The sequence below is a fragment of the Orcinus orca genome, chromosome 1 (assembly GCF_937001465.1).
Source record: "Orcinus orca chromosome 1, mOrcOrc1.1, whole genome shotgun sequence".
In the NCBI taxonomy this organism is placed as follows: Eukaryota; Metazoa; Chordata; class Mammalia; order Artiodactyla; family Delphinidae; genus Orcinus; species Orcinus orca.
Genome location: NC_064559.1, coordinates 211,900,921 through 211,921,055, shown reverse-complemented (window position 1 = coordinate 211,921,055; position 20,135 = coordinate 211,900,921). Strand labels below are relative to the sequence as shown.

Below are 20,135 nucleotides of genomic sequence, written 5' to 3'. Positions count from 1 at the left end.
CCCCTTCCTCAACTCCCATGTTTTAACTCCCCGCAATCTGTCTTTCACTGCCCACCACCGAGCACCTACAGTCCCTAAATCTGAGGGACCCCTTTCACCTGACCCCTCAACAGCACTCTATGCGGGATCCCCACCCTCCTTACTGAGGAAGAGCTGCCCTCTCCTTCCTTCACTGGCTGGGCATCCTGTCGCCTCCTCTTCCTACCTCCCAGGCGCAGGTGAGAGCATCATTCACAAGAACTGAAATCTTACCTATGACTTCCAGACTGAACTCCAGGCCAACATACTTACGAGCCAACACTTGCACTTGGTTTCCTATGTCCATTCTGAACTTCAAATGTTCCAAGGATGGCTCTCTCGTCCCCACTGGACAGTCAACAAACCTGAGCCACCCACCTGGCCTCATCTCAGTGCCCGACCATCATCGGCCCCTAAGTGTGCAGAGCAAGCGCTTAAGAACTGTCCTAGGGGGATTCCCTGGTGGTCCAGTGGTTAAGGGCTCTGTGCTGCCATTGCATGGGGCACAGGTTCGATCCCTGGCCGGGGAACTAAGATCCCACATGCTGCCAGGCACGGCCAAAATAAAAAAAAGAATCGTCCTAGATCATCAGTACCGTGGCTAGCTCGACCTCCAGAGCAGATATGAGTCTGTCCACTTACTCCCATTTCCTCAGCCCCCATCCTTAGCCAAGCTACATCATTTCTCATCAACAGTATCCTTTCAATGATCTTTGTTTCTCTTTTCACCCCAACAATCCATTCTTCCTTCGGCAACTGCACCACCTTTTAAAATTCACATCTGGTCACTTCCTGCTTGGAATTGTGCGGTGGCGTCCACCGCACCGAGGGAAAGAATCAAACTTCCTCCCTCATCGGAGTGACCGCAAAGTGCACCGTCCGCCAAGGCACGCCTGACAGTCAAGGAGGGCGCTCCCCGCACAGAATCCCGGCTCACCGGGCGAAGCTGACACCGCCTGGCAAACCGGGCCAGGTGGCCAAGGCCAGCTTCCTCTCCAACCCTGACTTCCACCGTCTTGCTCCCGGGGCACAAAGCTTCAGCCACGCTGGCCTCTCCCCACCTCAGGGCCTTTGCAATTGCTGTTCTCTGCACTTGAAGTAACCAGGCTCTTCTCCTACATGGCTTCTCCTCCTTCAGGTGCCAACTGCTCAGAACGGCCTTTCCCAATTAACCTAAAACCAAGTGCCCTCTCTCCACTCTGGATCTTGCAGCACTCACCACAGGTCTGAAACTTGCTTATTCACAAGTTCACAGTCCTCCCCAGAAGAAAACATTAGAAGCTATTTCCCAGTACTTGCACATCACCAATCACAGTGTCTTGCTGAAAGTAAGTATATGGCAAATGTCTGTTAAATAAACTGATGCCTTTAAGCAGTTCACTTCTGGAATCCATTCCACAGCAATCTTAGTATTAACTGGACACCCTAAAGCAGGCAATTCTAAATGTCATGCTATAGAGAGGTCCTGAGAGATTTAAGAAATGGCCACAGATTCTTTGCAGCTCCTCCTGTAAGAACGAGGTTCACCATTTCTCTACACTTCCAGTCTGGACTAGGCCTCATAACTTGCTCCGACCAACAGAATGTAACAAAGGTGACACTGTGTGACTTCTACGTATGGCCTCAAGAAGCCTAGCAACTTCTGCTCCCGCCCTCTTACCACTCGGCTACCCTGAGAGGCCTGAGCCGGCCTGCTGGAGAGGTCACATGGAGAACAGAGGTGCAGCCTGGCGAAAAGTCCATGCAGGTAAGGCCTTCCCAGAAGTGCCAACGGACTGCAGACGCATGAGTGGGCAGAGCCCCCCACCACACAGAGCCCTAACTGCCAGTGGTGAACACACAGTTATTGCTTGAACTCGTTAAGTTTGGGGGGCAGTGTGTTATGCACCAACAGGTAACTGATGCAAGCCCACGAGCACGTTTTCTTAACTGCAGGGTGCATGTCAGTTTAAGTCAGAGTTCTCAGCCTCGGACCGGTGAGGTCTTGGGCTGGCTCACCCTTGGCTGTTAAGCGGCACCCCTGTAGCACACCACACATTATGACGACTAACCACAGGTGTCCGCAGACAAGCAACAATGGAGACCAAAAGCAAGGGGAGAATGCTGCCTGCGCCTCCCAGGGGCTTGGCACTTCCACGAGGGAAGGAAGGAGCCACTGCTTTGGGGGGCGTTCTTTGTGCTGTCTCCTCCTTCACATATGTCCTTTCCCTCCTCACTGGTACCCAAAGGTCAGTTAGTGGAATGGACATTAGCAATAGCCTCTATTGCTATTATAACCTATTCCTGCAAAAATTACCCTCAAGGATGTCATTCTTCTGTTTCCACAAAAGAAAAAAGACAGCTGCAAAAAAAAAAATTGCCTAGAGGGTCCTTCCAGCACTGGGCCTGTCCTGGCCCCCGAGACACTCAAACCCTAGCTGCTGAGTGGGCTCCACAGACCCAGGAAGACAGAGCCCAACCATTTCAGAAGCTTTTCTTTTTTTAAGCTAGCATTATCTAAATCTGTGAACAAATGTTTAAACTAGAAGAGCTGCTGTTTTAAAGCTCTTCTTTCATAGCTAAAGTGTAGCACACTACTCAGCAGCTTAGCATTTTCCTGAATATGTCAAGTTTTAAATTATGGGAAATGTGTGCGGTCAGTTCCCATATTTTAAGAAAATGTAAAGAGGACATGATGGTCTGTTACTGATTCAAAAAGCACATTTTAAATGCCTTGCCAATCAGTGTTAGGCACTGAGATTCTCCCTGCTCTGAGTGCATCGATTCCCAGGAAAAGCTCCCTGCCCTCTTCCCTTCTCATCTCTCTGGGTCTACAGCAGCCATCCCCAAACCCACACCCCAACAGTGGGTAAGCAATCTCAAGCCTTTCCAATAACCCTCCTATCCATTCTCCGGAAAACTACCTAGACGTTAAGCCCTAGTTAAGTGGTTTCACAGGCCACTGTCCCCAAACCTAACTGTGTATCATGTTCGCTTGGAACATTCCTCTAAACCACCTGAGTCTCAGGCTTACAGATGGACCGACGGGCACTTTCAGGGGGTCTGACTCAGTCAGGTTCAAGAACTAACCCTGCCGGGCTTCCCTGGTGGTGCAGTGGTTGAGAGTCCACCTGCCGATGCAGGGGACACGGGTTCGTGCCCCGGTCCGGGAAGATCCCACATGCCGTGGAGCGGCTGGGCCCGTGAGCCATGGCTGCTGAGCCTGCGCTTCCGGAGCCTGTGCTCCGCAACGGGAGAGGCCACAACAGTGAGAGGCCCGCATACCGCAAAAAAAAAAAAGAACTAACCCTGCCCACATGAAGAGCCCAACTGGCACACCCTTTACTTCCAGCCTGTGCTAGTTGGGAGAGTGAGAGACAGAGCCTCACAACTCTGCAAACACAATTTGAGGGGAACACCATGAAGCAGTAACTGTGGTCAATCAACGTGATCAAGAGCAACAATGGTGGCCAGAAAAAGCCTCTTTGAGGTGACACTCAAGCTGAGACCTAAAGGATCAAGGACTCAGCAGTGGAAACAGCAAAAGTAAGGAGATGTCAGGTGGACACGAAGACAGACGAGTCTGGAGATCAGAAAGGCTGCAATAGAGATATAAATTTGAGAGTCTTCACAACTATCAGTAAACATTATTTAAAACAGATAAGAACAGATGGGAACAGCCATGATCACCTAAGGAGAGCCCAAGAACAGAGAGAATCCCGGACTCAAGATGGAGAAACCCCAGACAACTGAAGGCAGGCAGGGCAGGCAAAAGAGGAACCTTGGAAGGAAACCAAGAAGGACAAAGCGGCAGAAGGAGAACCAGGAACTAAGAGAAGAGTGTGTTTCAAAGAGGTGGTGGTTAAGTGAGTTCAATGCCAAGAGGCAAAATATGATGAAAACAGAGAAAAATGACCATTTCAGGGAGCTTTTTTTTTTTTTTTTTTTTGCGGTACGCGGGCCTCTCACTGTTGTGGCCTCTCCCGTTGCGGAGCACAGGCTCCGGATGCGCAGGCTCAGCGGCCATGGCTCACGGGCCCAGCCGCTCCACGGCATGTGGGATCTTCCCGGACCGGGGCACGAACCCGCGTCCCCTGCATCGGCAGGCGGACTCTCAACCACTGCGCCACCAGGGAAGCCCTCAGGGAGCTTTTCTACTTTGCAAGCAGAAACATCGAGGCACTTACAGACAAGGAGAATGGAAATGAGATGGGCAGAGACCCCTGAATGGTTTCTCCATCCTCTGACCCCACGCTGACCCAAAAAGCCCAGCTCTATTCCTCAACTTTGGTTCTGAGACATCCAGAATCCCAATAAGACATTTTCCTTTTCCACCTAAGTTCTCTCTATTGTTTTCTTCAACCTGCAACTGAGACTTCTTTTTACAAGCTCGGCCACGAAAGGACGGTAAAGACATGGGAGACAGGGAGCTGGGAATGCAACGAAAACAGGGCCCAGGAGGAAGCTCTAGGTAACGGCAGTGGGTTGAAAAGTGTCCCTTGAATATTCTTGTCCACCTGGAACCTGTAAATGTGACTTTATTTGGAAAAAAGGTCTTTGCAGGTATAATTAGTTTTAACTCAAAATGAGGTCACAATGGAATAGGCCCTCATCCAATGACTGGTGTTCCTATAAGAGCAGAGACAGACACAGAGAGAAGGCCACATAAAACAGGCAGAAACCGGATTGCCAGCAACTACCCGAAGCCAGAAAGAGGCATCAGAGGGAGCTGCCCCGTCAAAACCTTGATTTCAGACTTCCAGCCTCCAGAATTATGAGAGAATAAATTTCTGCTGTTTTAGCCACTCCTTTTGTGGTAATTTGTTACTGCAGCCCCAGGAAACTAAGAGTAGCATTTCAGAGCCACACAGAAGAACCCCCGAGAACCTTAAGTGAGACAGCAACCACAAAGACAGAAATAAAGAGCAGGGGTCGACTTGGAGAAGCGTGTGAGGAAAGGCAAAGGAGGCAAAGGTCACAGGCAGGGGTGGTAACGGAAGCAAATACGTCAGTGCTTGCGCCACGCTAAGCACGGGGGTAAGTGTTCCATTTGCACCACCTCGTTTCATCCTCACCACCAGCCCAGGAGACGGGAAAACTGAGAGAGGAGTTACACAACTTGCTCACAGCCTCAAAGCTCAGACTGCAGAGCCAGGATGTCCAGCACATGGGCACAGAGAAGCCACGGAGCAAGGAACACCATCAACTGTTATGTAGTTACTGGTCATGTTTTCAAAGATGTAAACATAATGTGTAACAAAGTAGAAAAAGTAGAACTTAAAAATCTACACATACAGTGTGATCTCCAATCTGGGGGGTGGGGGAATCTCTGAATACATGTGCATGAACGACAAAACTAAATGAAAATACAACAACATAATATTATAGGTTATTTCCAGATAGGTAAACTATAGATTTTCCCCGTCATTTTTGTGTTTGTTTTTGGTTTGTTTGTTTTTTTGCGGTACGTGGGCCTCTCACTGCTGTGGCCTCCCCCGCCACCGAGCACAGGCTCCGGACGCGCAGGCTCATCGGCCATGGCTCACGGGCCCAGCCGCTCCGCGGCATGTGGGATCCTCCTGGACCGGGGCACGAACCCGCGTCCCCTGCATCAGCAGGCGGACTCTCAACCACTGCGCCACCAGGGAAGCCCTGTTTTTGTTTTGTTTTTTTGGCTGCATTGGGTCTTCATTGCTGCACGCGGGCTTTCTTTAGTTGCGGCAAGTGGTGGCTTCTTTTGTTGTGGACCACGGGTTCTAGGCACGCGGGCTTCAGTAGTTGTGGCACATGGGCTCAGCAAGTGTGGGTCACAGGCTTAGCAGTTGCAGCACGCGGGCCCTAGAGCACATGGGCTTCAGTAGTTGCAGAGTGTGGGCTCATTAGTTGCAGCACGCGGGCTCTAGGGCACGCAGACTCAGTAGCTGTAGCTCGTAGGCTTAGCTGCCCCGCAGCATGTGGGATCTTCGCTCTCCAACCAGGGATCGAAACCACGTCCCCTGCACTGGAAGACAGATTCTTAACCACTGGACCACCAGAGAAGTCCTCTCCCCTTCATTTTTATAATCCTAATTTTGTACAATAAACAATTAAACACTTTTATTATTAAAGTACAACAGTTAAAGATAAAAACTGGGGACAGTAAAATGGACTTACTGAAAAGGACATCTTTATGAAAACAATAACAGTGATAACTTAGGGGGAACAGGGACAAGGCCCTCAAAGAATGAGGACAGGGGGACTTCCCTGTGGTCCAGCAGTTAAGAATCCACCTTCCAATGCAGGGGACGCAGGTTTGATCCCTGGTCGGGGAACTGAGATCCCACAAGCCGCGGGACAACTAAGCCCGCACCAAAACGAAGAGCCCACACGCCACAACTAAGACCAATGCAGCCAAAAATAAATAAATAAATATTAAAAAAAAAAAAAAAAAAGACTGAGGACAGGACATATGGAGGAACTGAGGCAGTGAAGACAGATCTCCTGTCCAGGGAGTTTAATTTTAAACAGAGAAAAATATGAATAGTGGCTGAAAAATATACCAAGATTAACTGGGAGATTAAGTTATATAAGACTTATTAGTCACGTTTGAAGACAGAATAGAAGGAGCCCCTGATGAAGAAACTAAAGATAAAACTGCTGGTGAATATGTTCTCAAGTGGAAGAATCCTCCCTTTAACAATATATGAAGGAGGCAGATGCAGACACAGAAGTCCTCTGAGATGAAAGAGTAGGGGAGAGGAGCTCAAATTAGATGGTCCATGGTGTAATAATTAAGAGCACGGGCTCTGGAGGCAAACAACTGACGTTCAAACATGGGTTCCACAGATTCCTGGCTGTGACTCTGGCCAATTACCTAATCTCCCCATAGGTTTAGCCACCTATGAAATGGGGCTATTCACAGGACCTGGCTCAGAGCTGATTAGATGATCAAACAGTAACACCGTCAAGTTCTTAGCATGGTGCCTAGCTAGCACAGTAGGAACCTAACAAGGCTGAGCTAACAGCACTGGGGTCATCTGCAAAATGCAAGTTCATCTACTGCCGAGAGAACTGCAGGTGGAGGACGGAAGGGCCACGGTCCTTCTGTGCCATCCTCAATTTCCCAAGCCCTCTTATTTCAGTTCCTCGCCCGGTCCTGTCTCGGGGCTTCTCCCTTTGCCCAGGTATCTGCCTGCCTCATCCCCTCACCTCCCCTTGCTTGCAAGTTCAGATGTTTCCACCACCCTTTTAAAATGAAATCAGCCATCTCTATGGCCCTGCCCTGATTTCTCTTTCAGCACAACCTTTTCCACCCGCCATCGGACAGATGACGTCCCTCTCACCAGAGGGGGGTGGGCGTCTCTCATCACTGCCCCATCACCAGCTGCCGGCTGGTACTGCTCAGCCTTGAATGTGCATTTCACTGACACTCTCCCTCCCCTTGTTTACAGGTGCTCCTCACGTGACAGTGCTCAAGCTACTCCATCTAAAATCAAGGCAGGGGACTACCCTGGTGACGCAGTAGTTAAGAATCTGCCTGCCAATGCAGGGGACGTGGGTTCAAGCCCTGGTCCAGGAAGACCCCACATGCTGTGGAGCAACTAAGCCCGTGCGCCACAACTACTGAGCCTGCGCTCTAGAGCCCGCGAACCACAACTACTGAGCCTGTGTGCCACAACTACTGAAGCCCGTGTGCCTAGAGCCCATGCTCCGCAACAAGAGAAGCCACCGCAATGAGAAGCCCGCGGCACCAAAACGAAGAGCAGCCCCCGCCTGCCGCAACTAGAGAAAGCCGGCGCACAAACGCAACCAAAAGTAAATAAATAAATAAAATTTATTTTAAAAATAAATAAAATAAAATAAAGGCAGAACAGGGACTTCCCTAGAGGTCCAGCGGTTAAGATTCTGCGCTTCCACTGCAGGGGGCACAGGTTCGAACTGGTTGGGGGAACTAAGAAACCACATGCCATGCAGGACGGCCACAAAAAAAAAAAAAAAAAAAAAAAATGAAGGCTGGAACAGAGCCCTCCCTCAACCCCACATGCCTCTCCACCCCTTTCCTTCAGAGCCTCCCCACAACCCACTGCCACTCATCGGCCCTGGGGAGTCCTGACCGCTGAATCCCAATCAAATCTGCCTCTTTGACCATTCCCTTCCCTCTCAGAGACTCTCTTAAGCACTGACACTGCTCTGATGTTCTTCCAACTTCTGACCACTCCTATAAGCTGCTTTTCCTCTGCCATGCCTCAACACCCAAGCTACACCAAAGGGTCTCCAACCTTTAGAGAATCTCTGGGTGGTTCTTCTCCCCAGGAAAAGGCACAGTTCTACACCTATAACGATACATCAGGACAGGGTACCTGTCTCCAGGGACCCCTCTGGTCCCTGCAGGCACCTGCGGCTAAGGCCCTTGACGTGCACCGGCCAGTTTAACCACCACACTGCTCTCCAAATCACTGCTGCTCAGAGGCTTGGTCTCAGGCTTCCCTCACACTCTTAATTACTGAGGATTCCAGGGGCTTTTGTTTATGTGGGTTATATCAACGGATATTTACTACACTAGAAACTAAAGCAGAGACTTAAAAAAAAAGTTTAATAAGCCTATTACATATTACCATAAATAATATTTTTTACAAAAAATAACTAGAGGGACTTCCCTGGTGGTCCAGTGCCTAAGACTCTGCGCTCCCAATGCAGAGGGCCTGGGTTCGATCCCTGGTCAGAGAACTTGATCCCGCATTCCACAACTAAGAGCGCCACAACTAAGAGCCTGCATGCTGCAACAAAGATCCTGCGTACCACAACTAAAACCCGGCACAGCCAAATAAATAAATAAATATATATTTTTTTTAATTAAAAAAAAAGAAATAACTAGAAAAATAACTTAGTGAGAAGAGCAGCAACATTACACATTTTAGCACACCTCTTTAATGCCTGCCTCAAGTAGAGAGAGCTGGATTCTCACATCTGCTTCTGCACTCAATCTGGTACAATATCTTGTTTTGGTTGAAGGAGATGAGGAAAATTCAGCCTCACAGATATGTAGTTGGAAAAGGGAGGAGTAGGGCTTCCCTGGTGGCGCAGTGGTTAAGAATCCACCTACCAGTGCAGGGGACACGGGTTCAAGCCCTGGCTCGGGAAGATCCAACACGCTGCGGAAAAATTAAGCCCGTGAGCCACAACTACTGAGCCCGGGCACCTAGAGCCCGTGCTCCTCAACAAAGAGAAGCCACTGCAATGAGAAGCCCGCGCACCACAACGAAGAGGAGCCCCCGCTCAGCAACTAGAGAAAGCCCGTGCACAGAAACGAAGACACAACGCAGCAAAAAAAATAAATAAATAAAGTAAATAAATTTATAAAAAAGAAAGGAGGGGAGTACTGTAACAGCCTTTTCAAATAAATATAGACAGTCTTTTTTGATACTACATCAAAACTTGACAAGTGGTAAGTTTCTTAAAGGGTAGTTCTGGGCTTCTCTGGTGGCGCAGAGGTTACCTGCCTGCCAGTGCAGGGGATATGGGTTCAGGCCCTGGTCCAGGAAGATCCCGCATGCCGCAGAGCAACTAAGCCCGCTTGCCACAACTACTGAAGCCTGTGTGCCTAGAGCCCGTGCTCCACAGCAAGAGAAGCCACCGCAATGAGAAGCCTGCGCACCGCAACGAGCAGCCCCCGCTCGCCGCAACTAGAGAAAACCTGCGCACAGCAATGAAGACCCAACACACAGCCAAAAATAAATAAATTTATATATAAAAAAAGGGTAGTTCTGCTGTGGAATCTGAAACTATGTCAATTAACTCTGCATACTGTTACATCAAACACCAGGGGCTTCACTCCATCCCTGTGCTTTGAATGGATCTTTCACCCGTCTGTGAGCTAGTAGCATCAAGCACAGGCCATTTGGAAAATATCAGCTCACTGAGTTAAGCAGATCTTCCAAATGTTGACACGTTTTATTATATAACATTAAAAAAAGAAACATTTCGTTAGCATCACCTCCTATCTTGCAAAAAAAAGTCTTTAAGTACTGGGAAGCTGTCAAGCTCATGGTAGCAGAATCAAGTTTTCCAAAATTCAAATTTCCATTTGAAAGCTCAAATTTTATCACTGCCAACAATACTGTCAGTTATTTTCCTTGAAGTATCTGGTTCACTTCGTTCGTTTTTATGAAAATATCTGCCAAATTCCCCTGTCTAAACAGCCATCATTTTCTGTCAGCTGTTCTTTCAACTCAAGCGATCGCAGAGTTGCTTGTCCAGAAGACCGCTCTCACATGTTAAGATGCATCAGTGCTTTATGCCAACTTCCCATTTTGTCACACAGGCCAGTAAAAAGATGGATACTCAGGTTGAAGTTTAACAAAATTAATTTTGATTGCTTCATCAAGGGCATTCGATTAAACTGCATTTTTTTTTAAAACCACAAATTCACAGCAGTGAAGAATACTATGACTACAATCACCGTTATAACTGGCTTGGTACCACGGCTTTGATTTCTGCTACAGAACCAGCAGTGTCACCCAGCACTGCTTCGTACCATCAGTGGGAATGTCAACACAGTGAAAGTCAAATGACATCTTAATATGATCATGACAGCAGCCTGGACCTAATGAGCCCCAGAGTCTACAGACCGTACTCGAGACCCCTCGCTCTAAGTGATGGTGAAACCCAAGACTTCAACCACCATCTAAATACTAATAACTCATCCAGACCACTCCTCCAGAGCTCCACATTCACGTGTACAAAAATCTACAATTGGACAAACACTTCAGAGTGTTTCAGACACTGGTAATACTGTAGTGAACCAAAGTGCCTGTCTTCATGGAGCTTAGAACTAGTGGGTAGATCAACATAGAGACTAGGGAGACAGAGCAAGGGGAGACAGAGATTAATGAGAGCGGAGAACACCCTCTAAGGAGGGGATATTAGAACAAAGACCTGAATGAAAGGAGTGGATGGTCCAAACAGACCTCCAGGAGAAGAGCTTTGCAAGGAGTAGAAAGTGTAAAGGCCGGTGTGTTCTAATGCAAAATGTGGGAACGCCTCCTGGGGTCCTCAAACCCAAGGTGCAAAGACTCACTCACTGTCTTCCCATCAAACCACTGCTCATTTCAGTAGATGCAAAACAGGCACCCGGACTTCCAGGAGAGAAACCTATACTCGCTCACTCCCTTCTGACCTTCCACGCAGTCACCTAAGCATCTGAGTCACCAGTTACCAGCTTTCCTACCCTGGCCCAGACCCCCTTCCTCTCTACAGCATCCCATCTGGAATCTGACCTGTCTTCCTCCTTCCTCTGAGAACACTCCAAGTTCAAGACCAAGTGATGTTCCCGATCAGGTACATCTCCTTACCCTTTGAGGGCTTCCTAGAGCCCTCGACGTAAAAGTGCAAATTCTTTACCAAGGCTCTGACCTCTCAGTGTCCATTCCTCACCACTCTCCAGCCCTTTGGAACTTCTGTCCCTAGACAACCCATGTTCTCTTTCATTCAATAAATAATTACTGAGCACCTATCTTGCACTACACTGTTATACGTGCTGGAGACAGTGGGTGAAGGAAGCCAACTGGTTGCATGAAAAGCATACACAACCATCTCCTCAGCCTGGAACACTCTTTCCTTCCCCTCCACAAGCCAGGCAGCCTCCAACTGGAGAACCCTTTCAGTCTCAACTTAGACATTTTCCAGCAAGCCTGCAAGACAGTGGCGGCCCTGCTGCTCCAGCCCCGCGCCTGCCCACCCACCCGCCAGCTCTGGCTCAGCTCTACCACAAGAAGGTTGTTGATCATTATGAAAACCCCCCAAAAGTGGGGTTCCTTAACAAAACATCTAAAAATGTTGGAACCAGACTGGTGGGGCTCCAGCGTACAGTGATGTAATGAAAGTACAGATTCAAGCGGATGAAAAGAGGAAGACGGTCAACGGCAGGTTTAAAAGACTTGGCTGTGGTTCTGCCATTGCCTCGAGCTCGTCAGCCAGCAAGTGGGTAAAGGGGAAGACAGTGGAGGAAGCCACAACCATCAAAAACACAGGGGGCGGGGCTTCCCTGGTGGCGCAGCGGTTGACAATCCGCCTGCCAATGCAGGCGACACAGGTTCGAGCACTTGTCCGGGAAGATCCCACATGCCGCGGAGTAACTAACCCCATACACCACAACTACTGAGCCTGTGCTCTAGAGCCCGTGAGCCACAACTACTGAGCCCACGTGCCACAACTACTGAAGCCCATGCGCCTAGAGCCCGTGCTCCACAACGAGAGAAGCCACCACCAACGAGAAGCCCGCGCACCGCAACAAAGAGTAGCCCCTGCTCGCCGCAACTAGAGAAAGCCCGCGCACAGCAACGAAGAACCGACACAGCCAAAATTAAATAAATTAAAAATAAATAAATTTATATTACAAAAAAATAACACGGGGGCTTCCCTGGGGGTCCAGCAGCTAGGACTCCGCACTCCCAACGCAGGGAGCCTGGGTCTGATCCCTGGTCAGGGAACTAGATCCCGCATGCTGCAACTAAGACCCAGCGCAGCCAAAAAGTAAATAATATTAAAAAAATTTTTTAATCATTTTTAAACAAACAAAAAATACCGCTATCACCAAGGAGGTCTGCCTTCCCCCTGTGAAACTGTACTGCTCCATGACAGCCAAAGATGCCATCAAGGTCACCCTGGCTGATTACAAACTGAAACAAGAACCCAAGAAAGGAGAGGCTGAGAAGAAATGAGCCCTCAGGGAAGTCTCCCACAGGTCACACAGGCTGCTTCCCTCCCTCCCCCGCCACCAGCAGTCACACACGGAGGTGTTCAGAAGCCCTTGCACTGAAACAAAAGAGCTATGAGATCTGCACAACCTATGCTATTCACATTGTGACTCTAACGCAAGCAAAATACACAGTCTAATTAGTTGTTCTGAATCTGTGTTTTCTTTCAGCTCATGTTTATTGCCCTAACCCAGTCCAAGTCTATTTCGAACTCTGTGTGGCCCCAAAACTGAAATCAATAATGAAGTCCCTCACCTGGGTAGTCATGAAGCGCACAATTACCTAATTTTCCTGAATCCATTTTGGGGAAGACTACCAGTAGATACCTTGATAAGATTACTTGACAGAACCAAGTATTGTACAGAAAACAGATCTGCATATATATAATAAAGGAATGTAAGACAACCCCCCCCCCCAAAAAAAAAAACATTTTCCCTAGGAAGCCATCATTAAACTCTAGGTTAGCTGCCCCTGTGATCCACCGCCCTTGTTTTTCACCTTTGTACATAAACTGTTTGTCAGCCTCCCTGTTAAACTATAACATAAGGTCCTGGGCCACACCCATTCTATAATTTATAGACTCAGCACCTAGCAGAGAAGATGCTGAATGAACATTTGTTAAACAAATTTCCTGTTATAATACTTTTGAGAATATATGAAAAATATTTCATTGTCACTAGCTGGCAAATTAAGGGATGCCAAAGAATGTTTTGTGAAATCCAAAATAATTCAGCATCATAAAGGGAGGTGGAAGTGAGAGCTTTAAAAAACAAACAATCATTTTACCAGTTTCAAAATGAATTATAGGATCAAAACTGTCCTATAAAGGTAAAGCCGGGCTTCCCTGGTGGCGCAGTGGTTGAGAGTCCGCCTGCTGATGCAGGGGTCACGGGTTCATGCCCCGGTCCGGGAAGATCCCGGTCCGGGAAGATCCCACACGCCGCGGAGCGGCTGGGCCCGTGAGCCACGGCCGCTGAGTCTGCGCGTCCGGAGCCTGTGCTCCGCAACGGGAGAGGCCACAACAGTGAGAGACCCGCGTACCGCAAAAAAAAAAAAAAAAAAAAAAAAAAGGTAAAGCCTTTTGAACAAAATGAAAACAGACTCATAGCTACTCATGAGACTCAAAGAGAACTGGTGGTAGCCAGAAAGGGGCAGGAGGACAAAACAGGTGAAGGGGATTAAGAGGTACAAACCTCGTTATACAATAAATAAGGGGACTTCCCTGGTGGCCCAGTGGTTAAGAATCCGCCTGCCAACGCAGAATGCAGGGGTCACCGGTTTGATCCCTGGTCCGGGAAGATCCCACATGCCGCAGAGCAACTAAACCCGTGTGCCACAACTACTGAAGTGGCATGCCACAACTACTGAGGCCCATGCTCCGCCACAAGAGAAGCCACCACAATGAGAAGCCCGTGCACCGCAACGAAGAGCAGCCCCCACTCGCCCCAACTAGAGAGAAAGCCCACGCATCAAAGACCCAACGCAGCCAAAAATAAATAAATAAAATAAATTTATTTTAAAAATAAGATAAATAAATAAATAAGTCGCAGGGATATAACACACAGCATAAGAAATATGGTCAATAGGGGGAATTCCCTGATGGTCCAGCAGTTAAGACTCCATGCTTCCACTGCAGGGGGACCAGTTTCGATCCCTGGTCAGGGAACTAAGATCCCGCAAGCCTCGTGGCGCGGCCAGGGGAAAAAAAAAAAAAGAAAGAAATATGGTCAATAATATTATAATAATTTTGAATGGGGACAGAGAATTACTAGACTTATCATGGTGATCATTTCATAATGTATGCAAATGTCAAAGCCCTATGTAGTATACCTGAGATTAACATAATACTGTACATCAACTATATTTTTTTATAAATTTATTTTATTTGTTTTTGGCTGTGTTGGGTCTTCATTGCTGCATGTGGGCTTTCTCTAGTTGCTGCAAGCAGGGGATACTCTTCGTTGCAGTGCGTGGGCTTCTCATTGTGGTGGCTTCTCTTGTTGCAGAGCATAGGCTCTAGGCGCGTGGGCTTCAGTGGCTGTGGCTCATAGGCTCAATAGTTGTGGCTCACGGGCTCTAGAGCGCAGGATCAGTAGTTGTGGCGCACAGGTTTAGTTGCTCCGCAGCATGTGGGATCTTCCCAGACCAGGGCTCAAACCCATGTTCCTTGCATTAGCAGGAAGATTCTTAACCACTGTGCACCAGGGAAGCCCTCAACTATATTTTAATTTTAAAAAAAAAGCTTTTTGAGAAAAGAAAGAATGTCAGAGATGACTTGGGAGAAAGTAAGGTAGTAAATTAAAGTGATGGGGGCATCCCTGGTGGTGCACAGTGGTTAAGAGTCTTTCTAAATTCTCTATAATCTACCTTTATCATAGTTTAAAAGACTGTCACAGGGACTTCCCTGGTGGTCCAGTGGTTAAGACTCCTCGGAGAGCGTTTTCAATCCCTGGTCAGGGAACTAAGATCCTTCATGCCGCGCATGCCAAAAAAAAACAAAAACAAAAACTGTTACAAAGCAAGGCCATAAGCAACAGAAACGGTGATCCTCTAACAGAGCACTGCGGCCAGGCACTGTTCCAAGTGCTTCACACGTATGCTAACTCACTCAATCCTCACAACCACCTTAGGAAGGAGGTTCTAGTGTGCCTGTTTTTACACATGCGGAAACAGACACAGAGAAGTCAAACCCACATCCACACCAGCAAGTTCAGTTACACAACTGGGTTCTAACTCAGGCAGTCTCAGTCCTTCAAGAAAAGAGTGAATTTCTTTCCCTCCCAGCAATTCAGGAATTATCTTAAAGTTCCTAGGACAATTTTTTTTTTGGAAACCTGTTGTAGAAGCTTTAACATTCTCTTGTCTAATTAGATAGTGTCCAGAATTTTTTTAAAGCTTTACCAACTACAACACTTGGAGGTAGTCAAGAGAACTTGTAATCTGCATGGGGAATATATTTTACAATTGCCACAGGACTGAGTCAGAAGATGTGCAGACATGTATAAACACACAATTACCCACAAGTAAACAAGAATATATTCAATCCCCTTAGTACTCTAGTCCTGCAGGTTAAAGAGTAAATAGCCTTTCCCTCCTTGATAAAGTACATTATTAAGCCTGGACCAGGAATGCCCTGGCAGTCCAGTGGTTAGGACTCTGCTTTCACTGCCGTGGGCCCAAATTCAATCCCTGATCAGGGAACTAAGATCCCGCAATGCCCCCTCACTTAAAAAAAAAAAAAGCGCCTGGGGCAACTAATTATTCAATCGTAACCTTTTATCAATGGCAACATGGATGCAACTGAATAATCTCTTCAGAATTATTACTTTTGATAGTCTTGACTTGGTCTTTTAATCATTAACTTTTTAAAAATGGCTTTTTTCCCAGAATTTTAACTTAGTAAGTCAAATAAGGGAATACTCAAGTCTCTCAAAGAAAGCAATATTGTGCTATAAAATGGGAAGCTTTTCTATCACTGTAAGTCAGTAGGAATTTCCATCAATTACTGTGGCACCTAATGGTAGGCACTGCAACAAGAACAAGAGGGCTAAAAGGTTTCAAAAGCTTTTAGCATTCCTCTGATCCACCGATCAAATCAAGTGTCTACAGATTGCCTGTTTTTCTTAAACGAGAGCTGTGGAACAAAACTCACAGCTCTAAAAAGAAGTGGAATTCTTCGTTTTCCAGAAGAGTCAGGGTAATGTTGCATTACTCAATACACAGCCACACTCTCCATAAAAATTGGGACTGTTTCCTCCTCCCAGTAATGTTACACATTCAGTTTTATAAATTATTTCTCTGATCTCAGTTTAAATTTGTTTTTATCCCCTCATTCTATGTTCACTAAACCAAACACTCAACTAAACTGCCTGCTTCATAAATTCTCCGACCACTCTTATCTAGAAATGCAAACCTGAGAGATCAGAATTTATACCAGGGTTAAAAAATTCTAAAACTTTTTGTTCAATGCCGTATTAGACTCATCCTAAATAAAGGTTTTAAAATAACACGGCACGCCATATGGTCAAGCCCAGATAACAAAATTGAGAATATCTATTACCAATCCACTAATGCCAAAGCCAAAGTCTCTAGACAGTAAGAACTTAATCCCATTTGGAAGCCAACATGAGCCAAATCTTTTGGGGAGAGAAAACAGCAATCCGATGAAGAGACTGTAATTGATGCCAATACTGCACGTCTGCAATAAAACATTATTTATTAAAGTACTGGCTAAAAAGGCAACTGATGGTAGGTAAGTCTACAGCTGTCCTGAAGACCCTTCTCAAAGTTAATTGTAGAAATACAACTTCTCCAATCAAACTAAAGGATAACAGACAGAAAATTTTAGCAAAATAAAAAGTTAACAGCAACAAAACTTTGAGAAATAAATTAACTCCTCATAAAATCTGTGCACTTCTCATGTGGTCAATATAAGACCTAGGTGTTCCAAGCTCTGAAATCAAAGCCACTAAGCATGGAAAAGATTTGACAGCCTTTTGGCAGCCTTTCAAATCTCCTCTGAGATTAAAATGAAATCTGAGGAAATTTACTTCAACTCCCCCTGAAACAGAAGTAACTCAAGACATCAAACAAAGAGAAATCTTTATTAAGGTATCATTAAAGAACATTCTGCTTAGTACATGCCTGATGACATAAATACAGCTCTGTCGTAAACTCAGATATCATACAAAAGGAATATTCTTGTCTGATGGGCATGTTCATTTAAGAAAGTGTCAACTCTGAATCAAAACTGCATAGTTGAACAATATTCTCTATAAGCACACTCTTGACCATTTCCACAGAAGATGAGAGGCAGCCCTAACACTGGCTCCCCAAGCAGGGAGAACCGGGAGCAAGCCACAGGCACAATCATAAAACTTAACGTCGCTTTCCTCAACTCTCACCTGCTAAGAAAACACTGCAGCATTTACAGTGCCTGTGAAACCAGAGGCATATACAGAGGGAGTCCGGGAGGAGAGAGGCCCTGCAGTCCAGCCTTACAGCCGCCGGGAATCTTCCCCCCACGGGATCCTGCCAGGTCGGCCTCTGACCCTTCCAGTTGCGCTCCATTTCTGACAGCTCTGTCAGAAAGTTAAACTGAGCCAAAAGCTACCACCCAGTTCTGCCGTCTGGAGGTTCTAAGACCTGTTTCCATGTTGGTGGCACCAGCCCTATCCCCAGCCACACACCCATATTAGTAAGGAAGTAAAAAAGGAACTGCCTGTTCGTTTTCTTTTTGCAATATGTACCTTCCGGAAGAATCCAGAACAGGCCCTATCTATCTTAATAGAACGCAAACTGAAATCTTTCTTTGAAATACGAACCCCCTCCACCCCCAAAAGACTAGAGCTTCAAATCAGAAAACAAAGAACTCAGGTAGAAATCTTATCGATAACAATAGCTTTTAGACCTTATCCAGTATCTGGGGCTGAAGGGAAGGGAACTTCTCACAAAGCTAATACTTCCACTTATTTGCTAACTATAAAAAATATCTACATATTTTCTTAATAATCTCATAAGCAACTGCTTAATCATTAAACGTTATTGGAGATCACTGTGTTACCAAACAGGTAACAAAATGAAAATACAAAATAAAAAAAAAAAGGGCTCTAATACTCCCTACACCAGAACTACAGATTACGACTTTTACATCATTTATGCACAAACTCAGTAACGTACTCTTTAACTGTAAATGTCCACCAACTTCCTTTCCCAAAATAAACACCCCTACCATCGCTGTTCTCCTTCAGTCAGTGAGTCTCACAATCCTAACTAAAAAGGTTCCGTAAAGAGGAATTCAGTAGATAAACCTACTTGGGTATGCCAACGAGGTAATTTAAAGGACTTCAGAGATGTTTAAACACCACTTGAGTCAAGCATCAACTCGCAAGGAAAAATACAGGAGGATTTTCCAAAGTCCGACGGCTCAGCGATCCCTGGGTGGAATTTCCAGCACCCTCCACCCGGCCGGGGCAGAGGGCGACCCCGACCCTCGCCCGCCGCCCCCCGCCGCGCCCCCGCCCCCGGGCGGCGCCCCCGGAGCCCCGCGGCGCGGGCGGCGGCTGACAAAGGCCGCGCGGCGGACGCGCCATCTTGCCGGGCCCGCCGGGGGCCATTCATTCGGCGCGGGGCGCGGGAGCCCGGCCACCGCCCGCAGGCTGCGCACCCGCACCGTGGCTTCGGGCGGCCCGGCTCGGGCCCGGCGGCGACCGCGGGGCTGGGGCTCGCGCTCGCCGGGCGCTTTGTCCGCCCCGCGCGCCCTCGGCGCCGCTTCCTCATTTCTCCGCCGCAGCGACGCCAGCCTCCCCGCGAGCAGCCGAAAGGCCGCTTTTCCCGCAGCTCGTCCTCCCGCGGCCAAGGACGGCGCCCACCGCCCGCCGCGGGTTAGGGCCGCGGCCGCCTTTGTTCCCTGGCCCGCCCGGCGCCCCTCCTCCGGGCCACCTCCCAGACGCGGGGCGCCGGCCCCGGACCCCAAACCCCGGAGCCTCCGGCCCCGCCCCCACCGCGGACCCCAGGACCCGGACCGCAGGCCTGCACCCAGTACCCCAGACCAGAGCCCCGGACCTGGACTCCAAACCCCGGAGCCCCAATCCAGGCCCGAGCCCGGGACTTCGGTCTCGGTCCCGGCCGACGGCCGCGGGGTCCCCACCGCCCCCGCCCCCGCACCGCGGACCCCACCCGGGCGGGGCAGGAAGACGCGACCCGGAGGCCGGGTGGGGGCGGGGAGGGTGGGGGCGGGGCGGCCCGGGCGGGCGGGCGACTGGGGGGCGATGGGGAGGGGCGGGGGAGAGGAGGGTGGGGGTCGGGGCTGGGGGTCTGGGCTGGGGTCGGTGCCGCGACCGCCGCGCTCACCTCGACACCGCGTCCCGCCTGCCGCGCCCGCTCCCCGCCGCCTCAGCCGCCTCGGCCGCCGCTCCGGGAGATGGTCGCGCTCGGGCCGCTCCGCGGGCGCTGCGGGCAGGTGCGCCGGCGAGGCTCAGTCTGTCGGTCCCGCGGCGGCTGCTCCACTCCCGCGCCCGCGCCCGCTCCCGCCGCCGCCGCCGCCGCCGCCGCCTCCGTCCGCCCCTCAGACGCCTCCAGCCATCGGGATGGGCGCGGCGGCCCCTGCCCGCAGCCTCGGGAAACCCCACGGTCGCGTCACCGCGCACGCCGCGCGCGCACGCACCGCTCGACCGAGTCCCCGGCGCGCGCGCGCGCGCTTCGGCCCTGCGCCAGCCCCGCGCGCGTACGCGAGCCGCTTAAAGGGGCAGCACCGCGCCCTCGGGGACCCGCTCCAGGAGCCTACGAGGCTGACCTGCCTCTCGCCCGCACCGGGCTGCGCGCCTCAGGTGCTGGCCCGCGGAGCCCTGCGGTGGTATGGGTCTGCCTGCTGCCGACCCGCTTGGTTCCCTGCCAGGTGGACGT

At 49.1% G+C, this 20,135-nt stretch overlaps 1 protein-coding gene across 4 annotated transcripts in view; it reads right to left on the bottom strand.

Moving 5' to 3' along the window:
* Positions 1–19,819, bottom strand: part of GNB1 (G protein subunit beta 1) — a 92,237-nt gene extending 72,418 nt beyond the window's left edge. For 3 of the 4 annotated variants that reach the window (XM_033432714.2, XM_012534009.3, XM_004272294.4), the window contains exon 1: positions 19,584–19,818. The gene's annotated coding sequence lies outside the window, so the exon portion shown is untranslated. Of the gene's footprint in view, positions 1–19,583 lie in introns of all 4 variants that reach the window. The other variant, XM_012534010.3, reaches the window with a different exon arrangement.
* Positions 19,820–20,135: the final 316 nt, after the last annotated feature.